General features: G+C 39.1%; 1 protein-coding gene across 5 annotated transcripts in view; it reads left to right on the top strand.

Moving 5' to 3' along the window:
* The first annotated feature begins 1,327 nt into the window (after nucleotides 1-1,327).
* The window catches only part of RNF24 (ring finger protein 24), a 145,934-nt gene continuing 123,875 nt past the window's right edge, over nucleotides 1,328-23,386 (top strand). For 2 of the 5 annotated variants that reach the window (XM_067013028.1, XM_067013026.1), the window contains exon 1: nucleotides 1,328-1,474. The gene's annotated coding sequence lies outside the window, so the exon portion shown is untranslated. The remainder of the gene's footprint in view (nucleotides 1,475-23,386) is intronic. The other 3 variants (XM_067013033.1, XM_067013029.1, XM_067013030.1) reach the window with 3 other exon arrangements.

Genomic DNA, 23,386 nt, shown 5'->3' on the forward strand with positions numbered 1-23,386 from the left:
CGGTGGGGGGATAGATGTTGACAGGCACCCTTTCTTTTGCCACACTCTACCCAGCACATGCCTCCACCCATCTCTTACCTTGGGGGACAGTGACCATTGGGTTACTTCTCGAGATGTTCTCGGAGGTTTGTCTCTACCTCCCCCCTTACCTTGGACATTTATGGTTTGCCAAAGCAGGAGGAACTTGCCTGCAGGCACTTTCCACAATGACCTTTGCTTCCCAAAGTTAAGCACCTGAGCTGTTTATGGTTTATGTTGAGGGGGGCTGGAGGATAGGAGAAGGAAGGAGAACCCCAAAGGGGGACATAGGACTGAGGGAAAGTGGGCAATCATTTCTGTAATTTCCCTGAGCTGCAGTACCCACACACTCAGCTGAGGAGCCTCAGAGGAGATGACTGTGAGGTCTTTTGCAGACTCCCAGTAGCACCAAAGATGTCTATGGCCCAGGAGTGGCAGGGCCAAGGGTTTGGAAACAGGAGGATGTCTCTGCAAAATACACAGCCTGCTAAAGACAAAGGGTCTCCCCTGATCTTGGAGCTGCATTAGCTAGACCCTAGGCCTTGGTATTACAGGAAGGGCTAAGCCCCGCAAAACAAAGGTCAACTTCTTGCCTGCCTGTGGAATGGGAGCTGGGGGCTGAAGAGACTAGGTCAACCCAAATAAACAAAGTAATGCACTCTTTCTTGCGCACACTCCTTTCCACTATCTGGGCAGATTCTGGGTCTCAGAGGTCTGAGAGGACCTGCTGCACATGACACAGATGGAGGAAGGCGGCGGTGTGTATCTTACCCATTAGACTAATGGCCACTCCTGTGTCTCCAGGATGCTGGAGGGCTGGATGCTAGGAAGTAGGTGGCTTTCCAAGCTTTCACTTAAAAAATTGTTTATAGGGATTTCCCTGGTGGTCCAGTGGCTAAGACTCCCGTGTTCCCAATGCGGGGAAGGGAAGCCTGGTTTCGATCCCTGGTCAGGGAACTAGATCCCACATGCCACAACTAAGAGTTGTGCCCCAGCTAAAGACCCCAACATGCCTCAACTGAAAGATCCCGCATGCCGCAACTAAGACCCGGTGCAGCCAAATAAATAAATGTTTTTTTAAAATGTTTATAGGACATGCAAAAATACTAAACACAAGAGGGAGAAGGCCACCGCTCGGGTCTAGCACATCCCCAGCTGGTGAGGCGGTGCCGGACCACGGAGAGCCGCGCCTGCGCACTACAGACTCCGAAGCCAGGTCGCCCTCAGGGAGGTGGGCGGGGCTGCCCGGGCATCCGGGTCCCTCACCCCGCCCCTGCTGCATGAATGAGAGGCCTGGCGCCCGCCCCTCCCCCTCCGGGCCCGCCCCTCGCCGGGGCGCCGCGGGCAGTCTGCCGCTGCCACCTCAGCCCCGCTCGGTGCCGACTGACGCCCGCCGCTCACCGCCCGGACCTGACGGTCCCACCACGCTCGCCGCCGCCGCTGCCGGCACGACAGAGTAAGTGAGCAAGCAAGGGCCGTCGCCCCGGGTTTGGGGCTTAACGGACGGGTCAGGTCCGGGTTCGGGGTGCTGAGGACACCGTGGGGCCCGCGCCAACCTCCCCCACTCACACTCCCGGCGCCTCGGCCGGGAGCTAGGAGGGATGGGACAGCTGCCCCAGGCCGGGAGGGGTGCGCAGGAGGGTCCGCCCCGAGCCGGAGGGTGAGTCCCGCACAAAGGGAGGCGCGGGACTGTCACCGGGAGGTCACAGAAGGAATGTTCGCGGACACCCGAGCGCTCCGCTAACCCGTGCCTGGCGTCGGGTCCCCGGGCGTGGGAGGCGGCTGGGATGAGCAGGGAGGCAAGGACGAGGATGGCGAGAACGTCTGCCTCCCTGTTGGCGATGGGAATGCGCCTTGGGGGGCGCGGCGTGGCAGTGTTTTCCTGGTCCCCGTCTGCTCCTCCCCTTTCTTTGTGGCGTCTGTCCTGTGCCCGTTTGTCACTGTGTGTAAGCTATGATCGGGGATGAGACCTATCGCCTCGGCTTACTCGTTAATGAAAGTCAGGAGCTGGCCTCATATCTGTGAGTGGGGGGGCGTGTGTACTTCCACAGGCCGGAGAATTAAGGAGCCTCTTTTGTTTCCGGAGGCCTAATGATGTGTGTGTCCCCTCTGAAATGAGAGAATCGGAGGTCATTTAAAGGGGTATGAGGAAAAGAGACATGTTACTTCATCAGATCTTCACCCAGTTCTGCCTCTGACGTTCTTTCAAACAGCATTTCTTTGTTTCTGTAAAAACAGTGGGTTTTGTTAATTGAAAATATATGTCTATATCCTCAATATATCTGTATATACAGAACACTTGGTTTTGGGGGTTTAGTTAATGGTCATATACTCTTATATATGTACATGAGAATACTCTAGTACGTATAGAACACTGCTTTTTAGTTAATTGGTAATATGTCTGTATATTGATATACACATATACAGAAGTACTCCGGTATCTCTAGGACACTGTTTTCTCAGCTCCTCAGTACAGGCAGATTTTGTTTCCTCCTGCCTCCCTGTGTAATAAGAAGGTGGTCCAGCAGGTTCTCTCCACCTCCTTGCTTTTTTTCCCCTTAATGCTTTGGCAAAGGGCTTTATAGCATATTACCCTGGCATGCGCCCTTGCTTTGATCTGAATTTTCCCTGTGTTCTGTTGTCTGGTTGTGCAGCCTAGCTCAATGGCTCCTCTTACAGGACTGCTGCAAAACAGATCACCTTTTATCGTCGTCATCCCCAGAGAGAGGAGAAGCTCTGCAGGTTCCCACAGACTTTGGCTCTGTGGGACTGACTGCCTGACTTTGTTGTCTTGGTGAAGTTGTGAGGAGTCACAGTTGATGTGGACCAATTAAAAAGAAGCAACTGTAATAGCACCAGCTATTCCTTGCTGTTTCACTTGGAACTTTTTCTCTTTTAAACCAGATTTTATAAGTTTTAGAAGACAGTTGCATTTTCAGTTTCTTTTTTACACTTATAATTTTGCAGAGTGACAGGAAATTAGCTAAACTCTGTTACTATAAGAAACATACTTCCAAAATATATTTTTCTTATGATCTTTTGATTCAAAATAGCAACGGTAAAAAAAATTAAGAGGAGCTTATTAGAGGATATGAATAGTTGAATTGATTCAGTTTTAAGATTCTCTTTAAGATTATTTTTTAATCACATATATTTTAATTCCTGGTAGTTTTCAGTGCAAAATTAAAGCTAAACTAAGCAGTCTTCCATAGCATCTGTTTATGTATATTCCGTCTGTTAAAAACATTTGCTTTTAATTTGAAGGGGAAATTTTCCATTTGGTTAGAACGGGATCCATTATTCTTGGTAAAAATCTTACCTTATGTTAACAGGATCAAATTCTTTTTTTGTAAAAGTTAAAATTAATAAAAGTTGATTTTTCAATTTGGAGAAGTTTTGGTTTTATGATGTAAGATTTAAGTAAAATTTTAATGTAAATGAATTTAACTCAAAATAAGCCAACTTAAAAATGAGGGCTTCATTAACTACATTAAGTAGTGTCACTAATATTGAAGCAACCCCAGTAATTTATGAACTGCCTGCATAAGTTTTTGGTTTTTTTTTTTTTTTAGAAATCCCCTTAAAACAAATCATAAGGGGAAGTCGTAGATAAACAGAGTAGTGTAACCGGAATTATCACTAAAATAGGCTTGCATAGTGCCACAGTATTGTGGAACTTTAATTTTTCAAGAGCGACTTAGCTATTGTTAGTATCAACAAAGGAAACTAAAAACATCCTGGCCTTGTTATTCGGCATTCTGTTAATCAAAATCTTTACCAACCCATAGTTTAGCATTTTTGTAGTATGATGATTGAAGAAAAATTCCAAAGTAATATCTATATTGTCAAAATAGGTTACATTATTTTAAATGCTGTTTTAGTAATAAATATAATCTTTATATTCATTAGAAATATTAATATTGTTATGTTAGTGATGGTAATAGTATATATGATGACACTTTGTTACCTAAACTGGGATACATTATCCTCCCAGCATTTTCTATCAGTAATTGTTTTCCGGGAATTCCCTTGATGGTCCAATGGTTAGGACTCCGCACTTGCACTGCAGGGGGCACAATTTCAATCCCTGGTTGGAGAACTAAGATCCTGCATGCAGCACGGCCAAAAAATAATAATAATAATAATGTTTTCTGTTTCAAATGGCAGTTTATTATAAAATCAGTAATAAAGTAATGTCATTATAATGTATTAGCAGTTTATATGAAATTGCCATTTTTTTGATTGGGGAGTAGTCAAAAATCAGTGGTTTCATATGGTTCAATCACTTGGAACTCTTAGCAGTTCTTTGTGGTATTTACCTTTATATTTATTTCATTTTTAATGTTTAAACTGCTATTCCTTGATTTTCCACCTTTGGATATTATCTATGGAGTTTTATTTTGGAAGGTGAGGACTTAGTTGTCCCACACAACCATCCTTCCATCCCCGACTCATACCTATACTTTATAGTTTCCAGTCAAGTCAGTATTCAGTATTTATATGACTGTGACAATGTACCTATAATTCACAGATGAGCCATGTAGGATATGTATTACGTTTTCTTTCTTGTACAACTTTTGTTTCTCCTTTAAACAACTGCCACTTTTGTTTGTTTGTTTTTCATTTGCCTAGTTTTCTTTTTACCAGTCACAAAGTTATCCTCAAATTCTATGACAGAACCTATCATCTTTCAATATTTTCAGGTAATCTGTTTCATTTCTTTTTCCTAGCTGTTATATAGGACTTCCCTTTTTATCATCCTGTGAATTCTCTTTGCTTTCCTCCTATGTTGGATCCTTGATTTCCTGGATCCCGTGTCTTCCTTATTCTTTAGTAGCTTCCTGAGAAAGGACATCTACAAACTCTGAAATTAATTCCTGAATTCAGAAGTTGCATATGTGAAAATGTCCTCATTTTACCGTCAAGCTTGAATGCTGGTTTCGCTGGATATTGAATTCTAGATCGAAAATTATTGTCCCTCTTTTGAAGGCTTCTAGTGTTACTATTGAGAAGTGCAATGCCATTCTAATCCCCATTTCCCTTTTTCCTCCCACTCTGGAAGACTTTAGGATCTTCTGTTTATCCCTGGTGTTCTGACATTTCATGGTGTTCCTCGAAACATCTTTTTCTTTCCTTTTGCTCAAAGGGCAGATAATATTTTCTCCAATACCTATATATATGTACACACAGACATACACACCATCTCACCCAATATACTATTCTTTATGGTGTTGACATGCCTCCATCAAGAGATGTGTTCTTTGTTTCCTCTCCTTGAACCTGTGCAGGCATAAATGCTCCCCAGGATGTTTTGGGTCTTGAGCCAACATCATGGTTTAGGAGTACAGTTGGATGATCAAAAGCAACCACCTTAAGGGTGTGTTTTAATTTTTGTTTTTTACTTTTAAATGGAATCTTCAGTTTACTATTAACTGGAAATATCAGTTAACACCAGAGAAAGTTTCTTCCAGCATTGAAATGTAATCACCTCTGGAATCTACACAACCATCAGTTACATTTTTTTAAAAATCTACTTTAGGAAGTGACAGAACTATTTATGACCAAAAAGATACAATCTATTAGCTTCATGATTAAATACATCATGACTAAAGACAAATACATTATTGGCAAGAATTTCTGTGATAAGAAGATCGAGGCACATGGAGTTACATAGACCATGGCTTGTTTGGACATTGTCAGTGACTTAGTGTTTATCTCATGGATACACATTTTAAAATATTTTTTTACCCATGAATTTTTTTCTATTTACACCTGCTTTATTCCTCATCTAGCTTTCCCATAGGTGCACATAAGTGGTTGAATATTTCTAGAGAACTTCAGATTCATGACCAAAAATCTGTAGTAGACTCTCATCACTGCCCCAAAAAGCTACCAGATTCTTAATAAGATCTTTTTGCCTATAATTATTTAATGTCTCCCCAGTCTTTAAACTCATGAGCAGCCAACCCCTCCCCATCCCGGTAAGCAGGCCGCATACTTCACTGAGGGTTTAGAAGTTATCAGACAGATACCCCTCATCCTCCCTTCACCAAATCTATAAATAGACCTTCCTTAGGATCCCTGTTTTCTTGCTGTCAGAGGCCAACTTGCTTCCCCACCATATTCCGCCTCATAGCTAGTCAAGAACTTGACTTCTGCATTTGTGCCCTCTATCACATCCTCAACAACTTTCCAGGGCACCACCCATGTCAGCATACATACATGCTCTGATATTGCCCATCTTTAAAAACAGAACAAAAAATTAAAACAAAACAACTTTCCCCTGACCTTATATGTATCCCCTTCTGTTTACCTTCATGGTTAAATGTTTCAAAAGAGTAGTCTACATTTCCTCCCTATCTCTTCTATACTATGTATCACTGTCTGAGATTCTGTTGTTGACTGAATATTTTTGTCTCTTGCCTACACCATCACCCCCCACCCCCTGCCACCCCGCACTGGAAAGTCTGTTCCAGGAAAACAGGGAACTCATCCTGTTTACCACTATGTTCCTAGGACATCAATTGACACAAGTACCTACTCAATATATGGGCAAAAAAGGCATAACTGATATTTTTACCCTGGTAGAATAGCTCTTCTTAAAAATTTCTAAAAAGAAAATCAATTTTCATTTATTTTTAAAATTATTCTCTACTTTTTGCTACATTTGAAAGCTGAAAAATTATAAAGATGGTATTAATGATTGAATTTTACCTATGTTACATTACATTTCATTCTTTCACAAGTATAATTTAACATTGGCAGTCTTGCACCTGGATTTTGCAGTCAGACTGATTGGAGTTGAATTCTAGCTCTCACTTTTTTCCATGTGACCTTGGGCAGGTTTCCTAACCTCTCTGTTTCCTCATCTGCAAGGTGGAAATAAGAAGAGCACCCACCTCATATGTTGGTTGTATGTGTCAAATTAGATAACGTGTAAAATGCTAAATTCAGTACTTGGCGTGGCGGTTAATGCAATGAAAAATAATTATAGTTATTGTTTGTATACCCTTCTCTGGTTTCTAATATTTGATCTGACTTGGTCACTATAATATTTTTGTTTGAAGTACTTATATCTCCTAGAGTATATTGGCTATGAATGTGACTCTCCTGTTTTTAGTTTTGTGGGCTTTTTCTGATTCCTTGCCTCTCTATTCCCCAGATTACCCCACATGATAGATGATCTGCAGTTGACAGATGAGCACCCTATAGCACTTCCCAGCAGTTTGGTCATTTGAGAAATCATTTTGGTCACTTGATAAAATATTTTTATTTCAAGCCAAGTTCTGTTCTTTGTTTATTTGGCCTGCCCAGAGGTAAGGCTCCTTCTGCATGTTAATTCATGTTATTCCTCATTAAGTTTTCTTATTTCTTGTAATGGAGCTTTTAAAACACCCAGTATATCATCAACAGATTTTTTTAAAGTAGCCATAAGATACTGTTCTTTTCACTTATTAGATAGCTGGGACGATAAATATATGTAGCAATACAAAATCCACTCTAAGGGCCACATTGAGGGATAAAGACAGGCTCTGTAGAAGTTCAAAGGAGGGAGAGTTGTGTCCAACCAGCCTTAAGGGATTCTTAAAAGTTTTCTGTGTGTTAAATTATCTATACCCCTTATTATCTGTCTTGATTTTTAATTTTAGAAATTGTTTCTAAAGTAATTGACTTAGCAGTTACTCTGCCCCTTTCTTTTCCTATCTGGGTAGGCAGTGGAGACTCCTCCAATTATCTGAGCATTTCAGACATCAGAGTGTAACGTTGGGTAAATTTAGGATTCAAAAAGAATGCCAGATGGTTTGAAAAGAATTGTGAGCACTCCAACTAGTGCAGTCCGTTGAAAGCCAGCTGGCTGAGCCTTGTCTGCTGTGGAGGTGGGAATCAGACACTTTCTTCCACGCCAGCTGGCCTAGGAACAACTGACCAGTGGCCTTACTTTTGGTTGGCCATGCCTGGGAAAGCCAGCCTGGGCCCTGTACCCGACGTAAGGACAGTATGACACCAGACAGTTGCTCTGCACCTCCATGGTGCTTGAGTTGGAACAAGCCTGAATGGCAAGGAAAGGAAGCTACTTTTTAGATAGCATTACAAGTGAACCTCATGTTAAGTTGTGATTTTGCTTTGAAAAAGTGTAATGCAACTTGAATTTTTATGGATTCAGTGCTGTTAGGTGTATTAGTGTTGCTTACTACTATAGTAACTATAGTGAATGTTTTTATATTATAAATAACTTCCAGTTTACCTGTTTTCAGTTGTTCTTGTTTTCATTTATTGACTCTTCTTGAAGTGAGGTTTCCCTCTTCATTTTCTTCTTCTTCTAAAATTTTAGTCATTTGGATTAGTACAAATTTTCATCTTGTCGTAAGCTTGGTCCTATAAACCATAGGCTTCTGTAGAACGTTAATTATGTGTGTTGTCTTAAAATCTGTGTCTCTGGGCTTCCCTGGTGGCACAGTGGTTGAGAGTCCGCCTGCCAATGCAGGGGACACGGGTTCGTGCCCTGGTCTGGGAAGATGCCACATGCCGTGGAGCAGCTGGGCCCGTGAGCCATGGCCGCTGGGCCTGCGTGTCCGGAGCCTGTGCTCCACAACGGGAGAGGCCACAGCAGTGAGAGGCCCGCGTACCGCAAAAAAAAAAAAAATCTGTGTCTCATTTTACCTGGTGTTTGTATCAGATACAGTTCTTCTTTAGCAAACTTAATGTCATAATGTTTAACTAAGAACAAAAGAAGTACAAATATGGCACTGCAAGTATAATGAGCATTCAGTTCATTTGATGACAGTGTTAATAACTTCACCAACAGTCTATTAGTATGCTTTATGTTATCTTAAAATATTTTTTTATTTGGAGATTGAATGGTGCTGCAATACCTGTCTGTTAACTTCATCTAGGCAAACCAAAAAATTATAAATTACCTGTGTCTCTTTCTTGTTCTCTCCCAATTCTGAGCATGAAAAATTTTGCTCAGTGGTATAAACTTGAAATATCCAAATAGGCTCTTCATCTTGGACTAAAAGAAAGAGTTTGGCAAATAATGAAACATTGAAGTATGAGCTAATATAGTTTATGGAAAATTGGTGGGAAGGTAAATCAAAGGTGTTGGCTTTCATTCTTTTCCTTTAGTACAAAAGAAATTGCAAAACTTCTTCAGAGATATGTTGGAAATCTCATGCCTTGCTATAATTAAATAAAAATTTTTACTTAAACTTATTGATTGTCCCTGTAAACAGTCCAGAGGAAAGTTTGTGGTAGTGAAAGTTTTTTTTGTATCATAGAACAGTGTATCAATAGCCAGGGGAAATATTGTACCCAAAAAATCATCTTTCACATTAGCTAACCTATAGTAAAAACCTTTTATGTCAGTATCTTTAAATGCACTGCTTATTTACTCCTTACAGCAACCCTCAAAGGGTTATTTATGGATGATAAAGCAAATGGTCAAAGAAGTAACCTGTTTGGGTTCACAAGGTCAGGAGCCAGGTTTAGAACCCAGGCCTTCATTCTCCAACCCACCAGTGTCTCAGTTGATATTGTCAACTTTCACAAGCTCTTTACTATTCAGATGCTATCCTGCAATGGCACTTTTGGAAGACTTTTTTTTTTTTTAGGCCGCACCAAGCAGCTTATGGGATCTTAGTTCCCCGGCCAGGATTGAACCTGGGCCACGGCAGTGAAAGCACCGAGTCCACTGGACTGCCAGGGAGTTCCCTGGAACACTGTTGAAAGGAAATTGAGACCTTTGCAGAAAATGACTAGAGAATAAGGAGAGATTTGGGGAGCATATATATTTTTTATTTCTTCTGATATTCTTGAAGTAATTAACCATTGCTGAACTACTGCAGTAAATAAAAGTGAGGTAAATAAAAATGACTTGTTAGAATGGGGCAAAGGGGCTGCCTAGTTTTCTAGCATTGCTGTAACAAATTACCACATAATTGATGGCCTGAAACAGTAGAAATTTATTCTCTCACAGTTCTAGAGGCCAGAAGTCTGAAATCAGAGTGTCAGCAGAGCTGCTGCACTCCCTCCAAAAACTAGGAGACAATCCTTCCTTGCTCCTTCCAGCTTTTGGTGGCTCCACACATTCCTTGGCTTTTGGCTGTATAACTCCAGTCTCTGCTTCCATGTTCACATGGTCTTCTCTTCTTTCTCTCTCTTATAAAGACACTGTCATTGGGTTTAGGGTCCACCTGGATAATCCAAAGCTCACAGCACTCAGTTCAAAATGCAGCTGTGAATTCTGTTTTCTGTGTTTCAGTTTTCTCTATTTCAGTTCACTACCACCATCTATTTAGAACTCCAGAATTATATAAAAGCATGACACATTTCTGAGGAGAGGAAACAGACAGTTGCATTCCTAAAAGTTTTTTTTAATGTATCCTGTAAAACTGCTTGTTCCTTGCCATGGGTTTTCAGTAGTATAAGCTACCTCAGGAATAAAACTTTATATTTCATAGCTGTCTGACTGTCTTTTTTTTTTTTTTTTTTTTTTTTTTGTGGTACGCGGGCCTCTCACTGTTGTGGCTTCTCCCGTTGTGGAGCACAGGCTCCGGACGCTCAGGCCTCAGGCTCAGCGGCCATGGCTCACAGGCCCAGCCGCTCCGCGGCATGTGGGACCTTCCCGGACCGGGGCACGAACCCGTGTCCCCTGCATCGGCAGGCGGATTCTCAACCACTGCGCCACCAGGGAAGCCCTGTCTGACTGTCTTAATCTGTTCTGGCTGCTGTAACAAAATACCATAGGCTGGGTATCTTACAAACAGAAATTTCTCATAGTTCTGGAGGCTGGGAAATCCAAGATCAGGGTGGCAGCAGGTTCAGTGTCTGGGGAGGGCCAACTTGCTGGGTGCATAACCTGTACTTTTCACTATCTTTTTGCTATGTCCTCCCGTGGTGGAAGGGGTGGGGAAGCTATCTGGGGTCCTTTTTATTGGGGCCACTTGTATAAGGGTACTAATCCCATTCATGAGGGTGACACCTTCATCACTTAATCACTTCTAGATACCATCACATTGGGGATTTGGTTTCAGTATGTGAATTTGGGGAGGACATGTGTCATATAGCACAGTCGATAGCACTAACCATATAAAAAGGGAAAATTTATGTTTTCCATATAGCTCATTCTATTTCTAAATAAGCAACTGTCACGTAAATTTTTTTCATTGATCCATTTATTTTCTACCCAAGATTAATATTACTTAATAGATTTACCTGTACTGTTTTTCAGGGTTCTCTGCTAGTGAGATTCTTCTTTTAAATTTTTTTTTATTATAGGAAATTGTAAATATACTCAAAAGTAGAGAAATAGTACAACATACGCACATATGCCCACCACTCAGATTCTACTGTTATCAAGATTTTGCCACATTTGTTTCATTTATCCTTTTTTCTTTTACCTTCTTTGCTGAGGTATTTTAAAGCAAATCCAAGACATTTTTGTACATGTTTCCTGACATACTTCTATATGCATCTTTTAAAAATAAGGATGTTGCCTTACAGAACCAAAATGCTATTCTCATACCTAATAAAAGTAACACTTACTCCTTGGTATCATCTAATAACTAGACCCTATTCACGTTTGCCCAGTTGTCTCAAGGATATCTTTTTCAGAGATGGCTTGTTCACACCAGGATTCAGAGTCCACAGATCACATTTGGTCATTTTGTCTCTCATGCCTATTTTGACCCAGGGTAGTTCCTCCTCCCTCCCTCTCTCTCCACTTTTTTTTGTGTGTCATGGACTAGTTACAGGAACCAGGTCAGTTGTCCTGTGGAACTTCTCGCATTTGGGATTTGTTCACTTAAATCGCAGTGTCAGTTTGTTGCTCTGTTCCCTGTATTTCCTACAAATGGAAGTTAGCTCTAGAGGCTTGATTAAAACAGATTTAAGTTTTTTTGGCAAGAAATGCTTAGGAGATGCTTAATATTGCATCACATCCAGAGGCCTGCTGTGTCTAGCTACCCTACTTCTAGTGATGCTAAAAGACCCCATTGATGATCATGTCAGCATTCTTTGTGGCAAAATGGTGATTTTTCTAATCCTGTCCTCTCTTCCACATTTATTAGCAGGAGTTCTGTAAAGAAGACCTTTATCTCATCAACTAAGACTGTTTGGGGTTACTCTGAAATACATTTTGTATGAGAGACTGCCTAGTAATCTTACACTGTTATGCTCTTGATAAAAGATAATGAGTTTGAATCAGAATAAAAGGAATTGTGTTAATCTTTTGTTTTAGTGAGTGTTACAATCAAATTGAATACTGTAGTAAAATGTGAATGATTGTTTTCCTTTTACAATTGAGAATGTACACTCTAATTGCTCTGAAAGTTAAAGGTAGAGGTAAATGAAAGTCTTTTATAAATTAGAATCAAGCAGTGGGGAGGAAAGAGTACTAACTATATTAGAATTTAAAAATTGGAAGGGAATATAGCCAATTTTTTGTAATAACTATAAATGGAATATAACCTTTAAAAATTATGAATCGGGACTTCCCTGGTGGTCCAGTGATTAAGAATCCACCTTCCAATTCAGGAGACGTGAGTTCGACCCCTGGTCAGGGAACTAAGATCCCCCATGCCACGGGGCAACTAAGCCCACATGCTCTGGAGCCCACGTGCCACAGCTAGAGAGCCTGTATGCTGCAACTACTGAGCCCATGCACTCTGCAGCCCATACGCCACAACTAGAGAGCCCACACGCCACCGTTACTGAGCCCGCACACTCTGGAGCCTATGAGCCAAAACTAGAGAGCCTGCACACAGCAACTACTGAGCCCACGTGCTCTGGAGCCCATGTGCCATAACTAGAGAGAAGCCCACGCACCACAATGAAAGATCCCGCATGCTGCAACAAAGATCTCGCATGCTGCAACTAAGACTCAATACAGCCAAATAAATAAATAAACATTTTTAAAAATTAAAAAAATAAAAATTATGAATCACTATATTCTATACCTGTAACTTATACAATATTGTATACCAACTATACTTCAATTTTTTTAACTAATTAATTAATTTTTTAAAAATTGGGAGATTTCCAGAGCCAGTATGACCCGGGCCCTGAATATCTAATCCATTCACTCTTCTTAGACTGAGCTTTTCACATATGTATATCCCTAACATATTGTCAGTATTTTTGTGAAATTGTGTGTAGACTAAAGAAATCAAGGTTATGTATTATAGAATTAATTATTAAATACCTTAAAAGGCAGGGAGAATTCTTCACTGAATATCATTCTTTTACTTTAAATTGTACTTTATTGGAAAAAAATCCTTTGATCACCATTTCTCATAATACCTCTTGTTTAACCTCATGTCTTCACATTCTTATTCAGTAAAATTACTGAATAAAGTAATGTGAATATAAAGCCCTACTTATTTTTCCTGCTCCATTTTACCTTAAGCCTGTTGTTTTTATTTATCACCTGAATCTGTGTATTCTGGGGAAAGTAACCTTGATATCAAACGAAAGTTAAACAGGTCAGTGTTCTTAGCTTAGTGACCATCTCTAGAGAGCATCTAATTGTATTTGAGAAGACCACTAAACGTATGTGCTATTATGGTTTCTCCATAGGGAAAATCTTGCTATGATTATGCTGTTTATTTTATTTTATTTTATTTTATTTATTTTATTTTTTTATTTTTTATTTATTTATTTTTTTTTGCGGTATGCGGGCCTCTCACTGTTGTGGCCTCTCCCGTTGTGGAGCACAGGCTCCAGATGCGCAGGCTCAGCGGCCATGGCTCACGGCATGTGGGATCTTCCCCGACCAGGACACGAACCCATATCCCTTGCATTGGCAGGCGGACTCTCAACCACTGCACCACCAGGGAAGCCCTATGCTGTTAATTTTAAAATAATAACACTGTGGGTCTTTTCTGAAAGATAAAGAATGCCTTTATAAAGGGATACCTCAAAAGACCATAGATAAGATCAATATACTTATTTTTAGTCAGTTGAGCTGATTATTCCCTATCAGGACTCTAAAATGGTTTTAGTGCTGAAAACTACGTTTTCCTACCTATTGAATTAAAACAGATGCTTGTGGAACACTTACTCTATGCAAGTCATTATGCTAGGTGCTGAGTAGTAGGGTTCATTTCACTATTCAGATAAAGAAGATAGGAAGTACGTACTTCTTCCACACCCATTTATGATTAAAACTCTCCAGAAAGTGGGCGTAGAGGGAACCTACCTCAGCATAATAAAGGCCATATATGACAAACCCACGGCTAACATCATTCTCAACAGTGAAAAGCTGAAGGCATTCCCTCTAGGATCAGGAACAAGACAAGGATGCCCACTGTCACCACTTTATTTATTTATTTATTTATGGTTGTGTCGGGTCTTAGTTGCTACACGCGGGATCTTTCGTTGCGGCGCAGGGCTTTTCTCTAGTTGTGGTGTGCAGACTCCAGAGTGGACCAGCTCAGTAGTTGTGGCATGCGGGCTTCTCTAGTTGTGGTGCATGGGCTCTGTAATTGTGGCACGTGGGCTCTCTAGTTGTGGTGCAGGGGCTGAGTTGCAGCACATGGACTTAGTTGCCCCGTGGCATGTGGGCAGGGAGTAGTAGTTCCCCGGCCAGGGATCAAACCCATGTCCCCTGCATTGGAAGGCAGATTATTAACCACTGGACCACCAGGGAAGTCACCACTGTCGCCACTTTTATTCAACATAGTTTTGGAAGTCCTAGCCACAGTCATCAGAGAATAAAAAGAAATAAAAAGAATCCAAATTGGAAAGGAAGGTGTAAAACTGCCACTGTTGGCAGATGACATGATACTATACATAGAAAATCCTATAAGATTCTACCAGAAAACTACTAGAGCTCATCAATGAATTTGGTGAAATTGCAGGATACAAAATTAATACACAGAAATCTCTTGTATTCCTATATACTAACAACAAAAAATCAGAAAGAGAAATTAAGGAAACAATCCCACTTCCCATCACATCAAAAAGGATAAAACACCTAGGAATAAACCTACCTAAGGAGACAAAAGACCTGTACTCTGAAAACTATAAGATGATGATGAAAGAAGCCAAAGATGACACAAACAGATGGAAAGATATACAATGTTCTTTGATCGGAAGAATCAATATTGTCAAAATGACTGTACTACCCAAGGCAATCTACAAGTTCACTGCAATACCTGTCAAATTACCAATGGCATTTTTCACAGAACTAGAACAAAAAATCATTTAATTTATATGGAAACACAAAAGACCTCGAACAGCCAAAGCAATCCTGAGAAAGAACAATGTAGCTGGAGGAATCACACTCCATGACTTCAGACTATACTACAAAGCTACAGTCATCAAAACACTATGGTACTGATGCAAGGACAGAAATACAGATCAATGGAACAGGATAGAGAGCCCAGAAATAAACCCATGCACCTATGGTCACTTAATCTACAACAAAGAAGGCAAGAATATACAATGGAGAAAAGACAGTCTCTTCAATAAGTGATGCTGGGTAAACTGTACAGCTACATGTAAAAGAATGAAATAAGAACATTCCCTAACACCATACACAAAAATAAACTCAAAATGGATTAAAGACCTATGTGTAAGGCTGGACACTATAAAACTCTTAGAGAAAGATATAGGCAGAACACTCTTTGACATAAATGGGAGCAATGTCTTCTTTGACCCCCCCCCCCAGAGTAATGAAAGTAAAAACAAAAATAAACAAATGGGACCTAATTAAACTTAAAAGTTTGCACAGCAAAGGAAACCATAAACAAAATGAAAAGACAGTTCACAGGATGGGAGAAAATATTTGCAAAGTGATCAACAAGTGATTAATCTCCAGAATATACAAACAGCTCATGCAGCTCTATATCAAATAAACAAACAACCCAATAAAAAAAATGGGCAGGAGATCTAAACAGACATTTCTCCAAAGAAGACATACAAAGGCCAAAAAGCACATGAAAAGATGCTCAACACCACTAATTATCAGAGAAATGCAAATGAAAACTACAATGAGGTATCACCTCACACCAGTCAGAATGGCCATCATCAAAAAGTGTACAAACAAATGCTGGAGAGGGTGTGGTGAAAATACAACCCTCCTCCACTGTTGGTAGCGATATAAATTGGTACAACCACTATGGATAACAGTATGGAGGTTCCTTAAAAAGCTAAAAACATAACTACCATATGATCCTGCAATCCCATTCCTGGGCATATATCTGGAGAAAGCCATAATTTGAAAAGATACATGCACCCCAGTTTTCATTGCAGCACTAAATACAGTAGCCAAGACATGGAAGCAATCTAAATGTCCATCGACAGAGGAATGGATAAAGAAGATGCAGTATATATATACAATGGAATATTACTCAACCATTAAAAAAAGAATGAAATAATGCCATTTGCAGTAACATGGATGGACCTAGAGATTATCATACTAAGTGAAGTAAGTCAGACATAGAAAGACAAATATCATATGATATCACTTATATGTGGAATCTAATTTTTTTTAATGACACAAATGAACTTATTTACAAAACAGAAACAGACTTACCGATATCAAAAACAAATTTATGGTTACCAAAGGGAAAAAGGTGGGTGGGGGGGAGGAGGGATAAATCAGGAGTTTGGGATTAATATACATGCACTACTATATATGATAGATAACTAACAAGGACCTACTGTATAGCACAGGGAACTCTACTCAATATTCTGTGATAACCTTTATGAGAAAACAAATCTAAAAAAGAATGAATATATGTATAACTGAATCACTTTGCTGTACACCTGAAACTAACACAACATTGTAAATCAACTACACTCCAATAATTTTTTTTTAACTACAAAAAAAAAGTACATACTTCTTTTTTTCAGAGAACCCTCTGGGAGTATGTGTTTCAACTGTGTTGACTTCTTGCCCTCATTTAATGCAGCCAGAAGCCCCTGGGCTTGTGCCGTACCATGAAGCCTTTGTCTGGTTCCCCTGTTTTTAAGTGTTGTATAGGCTAGAAAGAGCCCAAGGATTAGTGGGGTTGAAGCTCTGCTCTTTATTTTTTTTATTTAATTTTTATTTTATATTGGAGTATAGTTGATTTACAATGTTGTGTTAGTTTCAGGTATACAGAAAGTGATTCAGTTATATATATACATATATCCATTCTTTTCCTATATAGATTATTACAGAATGTTGAGTACAGTTCCCTGTGCTATACAATAGGTCCTTGTTGATTAGAAGCTCTGCTGTTCAGAGGCCACAAAGCTTGTATATTCTCTTTTCTTATGCCAGAAACAAGGGTGGTTTTTGTCTATTTAGGAACATTACAGTTATTTCATCCATTATGCTGCTTGGATTTACCATCTTACCTTTATTCACGTCAATAAATATTTCCTGAGTATCTTTTAAGTGCCAGGTATTGATTAATCCGAATTTATAGAAATCACACATCTCGTGGGAAGACACTCTTGTTGAATAACTCCACTACATTTAATGAAGTTAAGGGGTACTTCACATCTGGATTTATTAGATCTGAGGTTGTAATTTTAATATTCTTTTTCTGACATTTTATGTATTATCTGATTTAAAAGTTTCTGTAAAGCTGAAGAAAATTGGCTCCTCATGAGGAACTTCAGGACTTTCTTCAGGCTAAGATAACTAACCACAAATGCAATGAAATCATTGGAGCAGAGGCTGCATTTAGATTTTATTCAGACTAACTTCTAACTCTTGAAAACCTAAGCATATATTTTTGCACAGTAAGTTACGAGTTTATTTTCATACAAGCAAACAAGAAGTAAGGTGATGTAGTGAAAAGCAAGTGGGATTTGAGTAAGTTCTGGCACTACTGTTTGTTAACTGTGTGGCTTTGGTGAACCACTACCTCTTTTAGCCTAAAAGGGGGTAATTATAATGGAATGCTTCAGAGTTACTGCATTTATAATTTAATAACTCAGAGTTATTGTGAGTGTAGTTTATATCCTTTAATAAAGTGCTCTCTTAATGATTGTTGTTGTTAGGCAAGGGATGGGACAATGGTAAGAGTGAACACAAGAACAATCTTTGCTACATCTCAGTTCTCTCCTTTTTATAAATATGAGACCAGTTATGCCGCCATTTTAGCCTGGCTGCCGAGCTGTGGCTGGTTAGAGGTTCCATTCTGGTAGTGGTCAGATGATATAAAAAATTGTTACTACTGAACTGTACTATATACTTTCTTAAATTTTTAGGAGATTCTGGATATGTCATTTCTGATGGTTATCTTAAGTCAGTTTTCTTCCACCCTCCCTTTTTTATTTCAGGAAGTAACTTTTTAAAAAAACTTGAGGTATAGTTGATTTACAGTATTATATTACTTTCAGATGTACAACATACAGATTCAAAAATTTTATAGATTGTATACCATTTAAAGTTATTATAAGGACATCCCTGGTGGTGCAGTGGTTAAGAATCCATCTGCCAATGCAGGGGAAACAGGTCTGATCCCTGGACCAGGAAGATCCCACATGCCACAGAGCAGCTAAGCCCATGCGCCACAACTACTGAGCCTGTGCTCTAGAGCGCACGAGCCACAACTACTGAAGCCTGCATGCCTAGAGCACGTGCTCTGCAACAAGATAAGCCACCACAGTGAGAAGCCTACGCACCGCAATGAAGAGTAGCCCCCTCGCCACAACTAGAGAAAGCCCGCGCACAGCAATGAAGACCCAATGCAGCCATAAATAAATAAATAAATAAAAATTTTAAAATGGTAAAGTTTTTATAAAATATTGGCTATACTCCCTGTGCTGTACATTATACCCTTGTGCCTTATTTATTTTATACATAGTAGTTTGTACTTAATCCCCTGCCTCTATCTTGCTCCCTGCTTCCCTCTCCCCACTGATAACCACTACTTCTCTGTATCTGTGCATCTGTTTCTGTTATGTTCACTAGTTAGTTGTATTTTTTTAGATTCCACATATAACTGATAACATACAGTATTTGTCTTTGTCTGATTTATTTCACTTAGCATAGTGCCCTCAAAGTCCATCCCTGTTGTTGGAAATAGCAAGATTTTATTCTTTTTTTATGGCTGAGTAATATTCCATTGCATATATATACCACTCTTCTTTATCCATTCATCTGTTGAGGGACACTTTAGGTTGCTTCCATATATTAGCTATTGTAAATAATGCTGCTGTGAATGTTGAAGTGCATGTATCTTTTCGAATTAGTGTTTTGGGGTTTTTTTGGATAAATACCCAGGAGGGGAATTGCTGGATCCTATGGTAGTTCTATTTTTAGTTTTTGGAGAAACCTCCATACTGTTTTCCATAGTGGCTGCACCAATTTGCATTCCCACCATGAGTGTACAAAGGTTCCCTTTTCTCCACATCCTCGCCAGCATTGTTATTTGCGATCTTTTCAATGATAGCCATTCTGACAGGTGTGAGGTGATATCTCATTGTGGTTTTGATATACATTTCTCGGATGATTAGCAGTGTTGAGCATCTCTTCATGTGCCCATTGGCCATCTTTGTGTCTTCTTTGGAAAAATGTCTATTCAGGTCTTTTGCCCAGTTTTAGTTTTTTTATTTGAATTTTATTTTTTTATACAGCAGGTTCTTATTATCTGTTTTATACATTTTAGTGTATATATGTCAATCCCAATCTCCTGATTCATCCCACCACCACCACCACCAACCCTGCTTTCCCCCCTTGGTATCCATACATTTGTTCTCTACATCTGTGTCTCTATTTCTGCCTTGTAAACCGGTTCTTCTGTACCATTTTTCTAGATTCCACATATATACGTTAATATACAATATTTATTTTTCTCTTTTTGACTTATTTCACTCTGTATGACAGTCTCTAGGTCCATCCACATCTCTACAAAATGACCCAATTTCATTCCTTTTTATGGCTGAGTAATATTCCATTGTATATATGTACCACATCTTCTTTATCTAATTGTCTGTTGGTGGACATTTAGGTTGCTTCCATGACCTGGCTATTGTAAATAGTGCTGCAATGAACATTGGGGTTCATGTGTCTTTTTGAATTATGGTTTTTCTCTGGGTATATGCCCAATAGTGGGATTGCTGGGTCATATGGTAATTCTATTTTTTAGTTTTTTAAGGAACCTCCATACTGTTCTCCATAGTGGCTGTATCAACTTACATTCCTACCAACAGTGCAAGAGGGTTCACTTTTCTTCTGCCCATTATTTAATCAGATTGTTTTTTTGATGTTGAGTTGCACGAGCTATTTTTGTATTTTGGATATTAACCCCTTATTGGTCATATCATTTGCAAATATTTTCTCCCATTCAGCAAGTTGTCTTTTTGTTTTGTCATTGGTTTTCTTTGCTGTGCAAAAGTTTTTAAGTTTAATTAGGTCCCACTTGTTTATTTTATTTTATTTTTAATTTTTTTTATTTTTTTTTCTTTTTGTGATATGCGGGCCTCTCACTGTTGTGGCTTCTCCTGTTGCGGAGCACAGGCTCTGAACGCACAGGCTCAGTGGCCATGGCTCATGGGCCCAGCCACTCCGCGGCATGTGGGATCTTCCCGAACCGGGGCACGAACCCGTGTCCCCTGCATCAGCAGGCGGATTCTCAACCACTGCGCCACCAGGGAAGCCCCCACTTGTTTATTTTTGCTTTTGTTTCCTTTGCCTTAGGAGACAGATCCAAAAAAATATTGCTACAATTTATGTCAGAGTGTTCTACCTATGTTTTCTTCTAGGAGTTTTATGGTTTCCAGTGTTATATTTAGGTCTTTAATCAGTTTTGATTTTATTTTTGTATATCGTGTGAGAAAATGTTTGCATTTCATTCTTTTACATGTAGCTGTTCAGTTTTTTCAGCACCACTTTTTGAATAGACCGTATTTTCTCTGATATGTTCTTGACTTCTTTGTCATAGATTAATTGACTGTAAGTGCATGGGTTTATTTTTGGGCTCTCTATTCTGTTCCATTGATCGGTGTGTCTGTTTTTGTGCCAGTACTGTACTGTTTTGATTACTGTAGCTTTGTGCTGTAGTCTGAAGTCAGGGAGCACAATACCTCCAGCTCTGCTCTTCTTTCTCAAGATTGCTTTGGCTATTTGGGGTCTTTCTTGTTTCCACACAAATTTTATAATTATTTGTTCTAATTCTGTGAAAAATGCCATTGATATTTTCATAGGGATTGCATTGAATCTGTAGATTGCCTTTGACAGTATGGTCATTTTAACCATATTAATTCTTACAATCCATGAACATGGTATATCTTTCCATTTGTTTGTGTCATCTTCATTTTCTTTCATCAGTGACTTACAGTTTTTTAACTACAGGTCTTTTACCTCCTTAGTTACATTTATTCCTAGGTATTTTATTCTTTTTGATGCAACTATCCTCTGATAGTTCTATGTTAGTGTATAGAAATACAATAGATTTCTGTGTACTAATTTTGTATCCTGCAACTTTACCAAATTCGTTGATGAGCTCTAGTAGTCTTCTGGTGGTGTCTTTAGGGTTTTCTATGAATAGTATCATGTCATCTGCAAACAGTGACATTTTTACTTCTTCCTTTCCAATTTGGATTCTTTTTCTTTTTCTTCTCTGATTGCTGTGGTTAAGACTGCCCACCCCCCTTTTTTAACAGCTTTATTGATACAATTTATAACCCATATAGTTTACTCATTTAAATTTTACAATGCAGTGGCTTTTGGCATATTCACAAAGTTGTGCATCATTATCATAATCCATTTTAGACCATTTTCATTATCATTATCCCCAAAAGAAACCCTGCTCCCATAACCGTCATTCCCTATTGCTGCCACCATCCCCCCACATACACCATTCTCACCCTTAAGAAATCACTAACATAGTCTTTCTGTTTCTGTAGATTTGCCTCTTCTGGACTTTCCTATAAATGGAATCATACAATATGTGGTCCTTTTTGATGGGCTTCTTTTACCTAGCATGGTCTTTTCAAGATCTATCCACGTTCCCTTTTTGTTACATTAAGATTCTTAGAAGCACACCAACTTATCCTGTAGGAAGAAGAGATAAAGTTACTTTTTTAAAATAAAGTTGATTGGTGTCCCATGACTGGTTGTCAGTTACAAATGATTAGAAAAGCCCTATAAACAGTTACTGTGGCTGCAAACCAAAGAATGGTGTTTCAATATAAAATTTGGAAAAGATTCATGTGCCAGCATTCTTTTTTTGCTGCATTTATGTACATTAATAATGTCATGATTATTGGTACATACCTCAGTACAAATAATAATAATGTGTAACTCTGGGGAACTAGAGTTACACATTACAATGGGACTACTGTAACTAAAACCATTGCACCACTGTTATTTTTAATTGCTGTTTTCCTCTTGTAACTAATTTTTCTGCTGAGAGTTCTGCATAACTCAGTTATTATTCTGTAATGCCTATGGTTACATGCTACAAGTTACATGCAATTGTCTGTTGTTACATGCTACATTTTTAATTTTTATGTGAGCTTGATGAGCTAAGTGCTAGATGTTTTATTTGGGGATAACCAATGATTATATGTTAGTATAAGTGAGTTGTTAGAAACAAGATACATAGAAGTACAATCCACAGAGCATATTCTCCCCGAGTTTGTGGCTGCAGTTAAAAAAGAAAAAGCCAGGCTTTTGACTTTGAAAAACCCATCCTCTTTGTGCCTCAGGTTCTTCCTCTGCAAAGTGAGTCATTTGGTCTACAACACTTATTTAGGGATGATGGTCTTTAACTCTATGTTTCTGTGAAGATGTATATGTAAATGTATTATTGATGGTTCCAGACTACTTCCTATCAAGAAGATTGCATTGTACTGTGGAATTTCCTGTGTTCTACTTAGTTATCTAATGTGGTGCCATGACAGAAGGCTATTGACATGTCTAAACAAAAATCATATTTTTCTGAACTGGAATTAAAATCCATGATCTGATATTACAAATGTCTATTAATACAAAATAATTTAAAATAGTTCTCATCCAGAATATTTCTATAGTAGATAGATGGGTTCAACTGTGAGTAGCAAAAGACACAAAACAAGAACTGGTTTAAAACAAGATTAAAATTTATTTCTCACTCATGTAAGAGTTGGCCCTGATCTGATAGGGAACTTCATGGCATCATGAAGGGAACTTCATGACATTTTGCCAATTATCCCCTTTCCTTCTTAGTACTCTATTCTCTTCTTGAGTGTAAACCATATTCTTATTGAGCAAGATCATGGCATCAACATTACAGGGTGGAGAAAGGTATGAAGCAGAAGGTGGAAGGCACCTTCAGTGCTCTGTTAATCATGATTCTCAGACACTTCTTTGTGAATCATCATGTGTGAATCCATGAAACGTGGCCATGCACAGCTGCAAGGAAAGCTGGAAAGTGGAGCTATG

The sequence above is a fragment of the Kogia breviceps genome, chromosome 14 (genome assembly GCF_026419965.1).
Source record: "Kogia breviceps isolate mKogBre1 chromosome 14, mKogBre1 haplotype 1, whole genome shotgun sequence".
NCBI lineage: Eukaryota > Metazoa > Chordata > Mammalia > Artiodactyla > Physeteridae > Kogia > Kogia breviceps.